This window comes from Myotis myotis, unplaced genomic scaffold (assembly GCF_014108235.1).
Source record: "Myotis myotis isolate mMyoMyo1 unplaced genomic scaffold, mMyoMyo1.p scaffold_m19_p_3, whole genome shotgun sequence".
NCBI classification, from domain to species: Eukaryota; Metazoa; Chordata; class Mammalia; order Chiroptera; family Vespertilionidae; genus Myotis; species Myotis myotis.
In genome coordinates, this window is record NW_023416335.1 from 46,132,207 (window position 1) to 46,139,800 (window position 7,594).

The following is a 7,594-nucleotide window of genomic DNA, read 5'->3' on the forward strand; positions in this document are numbered from 1 at the left end:
ACAATCCCCTAGCTGCCATATACTGCTGAATTGTTCTCTAAGTGGTCTCTACTGTCTCATTCAGGGGCATTTTAAATTATATAAGCCCTGTTTCAATTACTCAGAACATTCTAAAGTGCTTTCTGGACCCAATTTTATGATATTGTTAAAGTGTAAGGCATTTCCATTAGATCAGTTTAAATTCTATACTGGTGTATTAAAATACTGAGCAAGCATGTTGATATACAAAAATTTTATATAGAAAAATGCCATTCCCTTAATTGTGTAACTTAATTTGTCATGTCCAAAGATAGGTATACCTGGATAATTGTAAGAATTGTGGTTGAACTTATTTGAGCATAATTTATGTACAACATTTGGCACAAATCTTTAATTGTTCATTGTAAGCAACATATATCTAAAATATCCAGATAATTGTGTTATCCTCTATTCAAACATGCATTTCGCTTATATTTTATTTCACTTTTATTTAAAAATAAAAGGTTATAAATATTTTAGATAAAAGCTTATGGAGATTTTCATATTTAAGTACTATTATACTAGTAAATATCTGTTCTTTATAAATTATTATTGTTTGCAAAAGAAGTTGCATACTTTTTTTCCCCCTCCTATTTTCAAGTGAGAAGCATTACATAGAAAAAAAACAAAACACTGTAATACTTGGAACTAAATAAGTTATAGCATTTTATATATTTCCCTTTATGATATATTTATTATAGTGTGATTTATTACTCAAGTTACTTCAAAGTAAGAAAATTAAATGACATAACTAAATAATTAGGAATAAATAGCATAGTTACAGAATTAACTCATATTCATGCTATCACTTCTCCTATTTATTCCTTAAAAATACTAACTGATGTTGGTATTTGGGGTATAATTTAAAGTAGAGAATAGTTGCTGTTCTCTTATAGTTTATATTATAGCAGGAAAACCAGGAATAAACTAAAAATAATATGACCTTAATAAAACTAACTCAAAATGGATCATAGACCTAAATGTACAACACAAACTATAAAACTCATAGAAGCTAAAATAAAAGATAATCTTGGTGACTTTGGGTTTGGCAATGATTTGTTTTCAGGTACAACACCAAAAGCATGATCAATGAAAGACAAAATTGATAAGCTGCACTTCATTAAAATAAAAAACTTCTGCTCTGGGAAAAATAAAAAGAAATTGTTAAGATAATTAAAAGGTAAGTTACGAACTGGGAGAATATATTTTCAAAAACACCTATCTGACAGAGGACTTGTATCCAAAGTATAAAAAGAATTCTTAAGACATAATAAGGAAATAAACAATCCAATTTAAAAATGGGCATAACATGTGAATAAACATCTCACCAAAAAACATGGATTAATGGCAAATAAGTAAGTGAAAAAAAATGTTTGACATTATATATCCTGAGTGATTTATAATTTAAAACAAAGAGATACCACTATGCATCTATTAGAATGACTACAACCTAAAACCACTGATAATACCAAATGCTAGCCAGGATGTGGACTAGGAACTCTCATTCATTGCTCCTGGAAAGCAACAGTTGCTTTATGAGATAGGCTGGTAGTTTCTTACAAAATAACTGCCTTACTAAATGATGCAACAAGTACACTTCAGATGTTTCTAGGAATCACTAACAAATGCATTAAAATCGTATGTGCACACATAACTTGCACATTGATGTTTATGTCAGCTTTATTCTTACTTGCCCCCAATTGGAAGCAACCAATAAGTAAGTGGGTAAACAAACTGTGATTCGGTCCAGACACTGTAATTTATTCAGCAATAGAAAGCATTAAGCTACCGAGCCATAAAAATACATAGGAGAACTTTATGTGCATATTTCTAAGTGAAAAATGCTAATATGAAAAGGTTGCTTACTGTCTGATTCCAACTACATGGCAGCCTGGATAAGGGAAATGTACAGAGACAATTTTAAAAATCATTTGTTGCCAGAATTTTGGGGGGAAGTAGAAGAGATGTACAGTTGGAGGACAGGACACATTTAGGGTAATGAAACTGTTCTGTATCCTATCTAATAAAGAGGGAGTATGCTAATTGACCTTCACACCAAAACAAAGATGGTGGCACCCACAGCCAATAAGGAGGGAATATGCTAATTGACTGCCACACCCTCAAAGAAGGCGGCACCTAAAGCCACAGATGGCTAGCAGGGGAGGGTAGTTGTGGGCGATCAGGCCAGCAAGGGAGGGCAGTTAGAGGTGACCAAGCCAGCAGGGGAGAGCAGTTTGGGGGGACCAGGCCTGCAGGGGAGGCCAGTAGTGGGTGACTGGGCCATCAGGGGAGGGCATTCAGGCATTAATCAGGCTGGCAGGGGAGCAGTTAGGAGGTGATCAGGCTGGTAGGCAGAAGCAGTTAGGGGCAATCAGGCAGACAGGCAGGCAAGTGATTGGGAGCCAGCAGTCCTGAATTGTGAGAGGGATGTCCGACTGCCAGCTTAGGGATTGGACCTAAACTAGCAGTCGGACATCCCCTGAGGGGTCCCAGATTAGAGAGGGTTCAGGCTGGGCTGAGGGACATCCCTCCCTCCCCCCAGTTCACAAATTTCATGCACCAAGCCTCTAGTAATATTATAAAGGTGAAGGCATGACACTATGCTTCTTTCAAAATACAATGACTACAACACAAAGTCTAAACCCCAATTTTGGACTTTAGTTCATAGCAATGTATCAATTATATATCATTGATTTTAACAAGTATGTCACACTAATACAAGATGTTAATGATAGAGGAAACTGTGTGGAGTGAGAGAGGAGTTATATGGGAGCTCCCTATTCTTTTAGCTCATTGTTTCTATAAACCTAAAACTGCTCTGAAAAATAAGGTCCGTTAACTGTTTGAAATGGTATTCACCATAATATAGGTTTGACCATGTTACTGTGGATATTCACAAGAGAAAAGGTAAGCTATTACTTGTAGAAGAACATTTTCTTACTTAAAAATATAAAATGAGTAAAAGAGAATATGTCACATCAGATTTTGTGATCTCTCATGAAAAATACATGAGAACAAAAATAGGAAAATCCTGCACAAGATTACCTTTTCGTTCAGGAATATGTTTTGTTTTTTTTTTTGTTTTTTTGGGGGGGGAGCTTCTTATCATCCTGTACCTCCAGAAAATTTGGGAGAACTTTAAGGGGAAGGGGTGTGGATAGTCAAGCAGCAAAATAAGGAAAACATTTTATTTTATGCTTCTGGAATAATCTTAATGATTCCTAAAATTACTGCTACCTCAATTTCTCTGCAGCAGATTGTATTTTATATACTATAGAAGAGGAAAAACTAGAAATTTTAGAATACCCAGAAATAGAAATCAATAATATATTTTCATGTGTTCTTTGTAATGTACCAAATGCTCAACCACATGTGGAACAGAAAGCGCTCTGCCTGAGGGTGGACATCTTCACCCACGTAGGCAGTCCTGGCCCTAGTGCTGATGTTGCTCTTTGAGTGGCTGGGAGCAGGGACAGATGCATCTAATAGCTAATTCAGGGAATGCAGGACAAAAATTTTAGGAAGGACAGGAGATCTACAAGTAATTTTATAGCTTTTCCTTGGTAATTTATACTAACATGGTAAAATAGTCACAAATTTCTTTTGCCTTATTTACTAAAACAGGGACATGTTTCTTCCTGAACTATGGCAATAGTTTTGGGTTTTTTCCCATTGATTTTTAGAGAAAGTGGAAGGAAGGGAGGGACTGGGAGAGAGACATGGATGGGAGAGAGACACATCCCTAGGTTGCCTCCCACACGAGCCCTGACTGGGGCCTGGGATCAAATCTGTGACCCAGGTATGTGCCCTTGACCAAGAATCAAATCTGTGACCCTTTTGGTGTGTGGGCCAATGCTCTAACCACTGAGTAACAAAGGCCAGGGCTGGAAATAATTTTGAGGTTTTTTCCTTTGTTCTCCTGGTTTTTTCTCTTCCTTTCCTTTCTGCTATATTGGACCTTTTTGGGTCTTCTTCCCATGTCATCCCCTTAGGAAGGCACCTGCCAACCTTTGTCTGATGGGAGCACATATTCAACGCCAGAGTTCAGGTCTGCAGACTGGGTTGGTGCCTCCTCCACCTCAGGGATGTGGGAGCTGAGGAAGAGGCTTTTAAAAAATAATAATAAAAGGGGGAAAAAGTAAAGTCCTTTTCAGATCCCTGAAGGCTGCGAGGTTTTGCTGATCTAGATTCATTAGAAATGTCTTTTGGCCCATTGGGATCAACACCCAGGCCTGCTGAAGGCAGAGACCCTCACAGTCCCCAGGTGGCCTCCACCACGGAGGCCTGGTCAGAGGCCCAGGCCGGAGGCTGCAGAAATCTGGGCAGCCGCCCGGGAAGTTCTTCTCAGGAGCCAGAACTCCTTTGCCAACCGGCTTTGAGTCCGCAAGCTGGAACTGCATAACGAAAGCAACTGCAGTTTTATTTTTTAAGGTTTTTTCCCCTAAAATGATTTGTAGCTGTGTGTGCAGTGCTTTGTCTTGATATGTGGGCTCTACAATAGAAGTAAATCTATTTTTTTTTTTTTTGAGAGGAAAAAAGCAGCTAGCAGTATTGCTGAAAAAAAAAAAAAAAAGAAAAGAGGGCTAGTGGCTTTAAGCAATAGATTTTTATATTCAATTTATTCTTTCAGAGTACGGGTAAGTTAACAAAGACTTCTGACTAATTGCTAAGGACACTCATTTTGACCTTTAAGAAACACACATTTTTATGTAGATATGTCATACCACCTCATAACATGAGTGGCTTTTCCCCAAAATGCATGAAGATAAAGGTGTAGGCATTTACTTTCATTATGATGAGAGAGAAATAATATTTGGAAAAATACATAAATATTGATAATTTCACTATGCAAAGCTAAAATATCCAAAAGCATCTACTAAAGAGTGAATGAATTGCATTTATAATAGAACAATAGAAAATACATTAAGCACTCAATTTTTTAAATTATATTTTTTAATATGTTTTATTGATTTTTTTACAGAGAGGAAGGGAGAGAGATAGAGAGTTAGAAACATCGATCAGCTGCCTCCTGCACACCTCCTACTGGGGATGTGCCTGCAACCAAAGTACATGCCCTTGACCGGAATCGAACCTGGGACCTTTCAGTCCTCAGGCCGACGCTTTATCCATTGAGCCAAACCGGCTAGGGCGAGCACTCAATTTTTATTTAAAGTTATGTATCTGCCTAATATAGGGTTCAGTTTTATACTTTATTTTTAATTTATTTTTAATTTAAGGAAATAAATTAGATCACTAGAAATAGGAAAGAATAGGAGTATTTTCTTGCCTTCCAGAATCATAGAAAAATAATATCAATGTTTATTTCTACAAGATTAACTGTTAATTTGAACCCAACTCTGCTACCAAAATAGAATAATCATTATCTAAGTTAAAGAGGTGAACTTTTTGATTTTTCACATAAGAATATGGACTTTGCTCTAGCTGGTTTGACTCAGTGGATGGAGCGTCGGCCTGTGGACTCAAGGGTCCCGGGTTCGATTCGGGTCAAGGGCATGTACCTTGGTTGGGGCACATACCCAGTAGGGAGTGTGCAGGAGGCGGCTGATCGATGTTTCTCTCTCATCAATGTTTCTAACTCTCTATAGCTCTCCCTTCCTCTTTGTAAAAAATCAATAAAATATATATTTTTAAAAAGATTATGGACTTTATGAATTATTTAAAGAACAGAGAATATATTCATTCTTGATTAGCTGGGATTAATTATTCAATAATGAAATTAGAAACTTTTTACTTTGATCAAATGATTTTGATGTAAATAATTGTTTTAATTGAGACATGATTTTTTTTTAAAATATATTTTATTGATTTTTCACAGAGAGGAAGGGAGAGAGATAGAGAGTTAGAAACATCGATGAGAGAGAAACATCGATCAGCCGCCTCCTGCACATCTCCTACTGGGGATGTGCCCGCAACCCAGGTACATGCCCTTGACTGGAATCGAACCTGGGACCTTTCAGTCCACAGGCCGACGCTCTATCCACTGAGCCAAACCGGTTTTGGCTGAGACCTGATTTGAGACTCTGCCCCACCTGCGGGGCTGTCGGTGCCTGTCAGTGTCAGCAATGGCCATGGTCCCAGCCCTCGATTTTAAATTGGCGACTAAAGTGCCAGACTCTGCCCTGGCCCTGATGGTGGTGGCCCTGGCAGCTGCCGACCCCTTCTTGGGATGCCCTCCAGTGATGCAGCAGGAGGCAGAAGCCAGGGGGCCCACTGCAGGAAGAGACTTACACTGGCTTGGCTCCCTCTGGCCAGAGGTATTGCGAGATGCTGTGCTAAAACAACAGTTGCTTCTTTGGATTGAGTACAAGTTTTATTATAAGCTCACAATCATCATTATAAACATTTAGGAGTATTTTCTGCATTGCATGATGTTCCCCAAAAGGAGGGATACCTTGGATTGTATAAAGGTAAGGGTGCAATGATGATTCAAATTTTTTCAAATACATTTTTATTGATTTCAGAGCGAGAGCGAGAGCGAGAGAGAGAGAGAGAGAGAGAGAGAGAGAGAGAGACATCAATGATAAGAGAGAATCATTGATTGGCTGCCTCCTGCACACCCCCTAATGGGGATTGAGACTGCAAGCTGGGCATATGCCCTGAGAGGGAATCTAACTGTGATCTCATGATTCATTTGTTGATGGTGCAATCCAGTTTATGGTGTTTGAGCATTATAAAACGTTAATAACTACAAAGCTGGGAATTTCTGGTCATATGCACAGATTAATAGCTGGATCATGGCAGGTATAATAGCAGTTGACCGTATTTACCCTCTTGACATGGTCAGAGCACACCTAACGTTCTGGGTGAAAAGGGAACACACAGAAATTATTTAAGCATTTAAAAACAATTTATGTAAAGAAAGGTGGTTCCTTGGATTTTACAGAGGCCTGAAGCCTGCTACGCTAAGATAGGTGTTTCATTTTTCACTTTTGGTACCTTAAAGAGTGTTGGGCTTTCCCATGTGCCCATCCTTCTTGGCAGACCTTCACCAGACAATCCTAATGTCTTAGTTTTGAAAATTCACATAAGCTTACTTTGTGGTGGTGTTGCTGGAGTAATAACACAGACAATATCCTACCCATTTGATGTAGCTCCTAGGCTAATGCAATTAGGAACTGTTCTTCCAGAATTTGAAAAGTGCCTTACCATGAGGGAGATTATGAAGTATGTCTATGGACACCACGGAATTGGAAAAGTGTAATATAGTGGTTTATCTCTGAACTACGTTTACTGCATTCCCTCTCAAGCAGTGGCTTACAACATATAAACTTATAAAGCAGTTTTTTTCACCTCAACTGAAAAAAAATTCTGATTTCCTTTCCTTAATAAACTCTCAGAGGGAGAAGTAAAATGTTACTTTAATTTTGGGGAGAACATTACTTAAATAAGGATATTTACCCTGCTATAGAAACCACCGTATTTTAGTGCTTGATTTTTTTTTTTTATTCATCTCAAAGCAAAAGTGCTCACTATCCTTTTTGATGCCAAAAGTTACACAGTGGAACATTGAAAAAAATTCCTAAACCAATGCTAGCTAATCAGCTATGTTATTTGA

The 7,594-nt window shown here is 38.0% G+C and overlaps 1 pseudogene; it reads left to right on the forward strand.

The window, feature by feature from the left end:
* Positions 1-981: 981 nt before the first annotated feature.
* LOC118649903 lies at positions 982-7,388 on the forward strand (annotated as a pseudogene).
* The last annotated feature ends 206 nt before the right edge of the window (positions 7,389-7,594 follow it).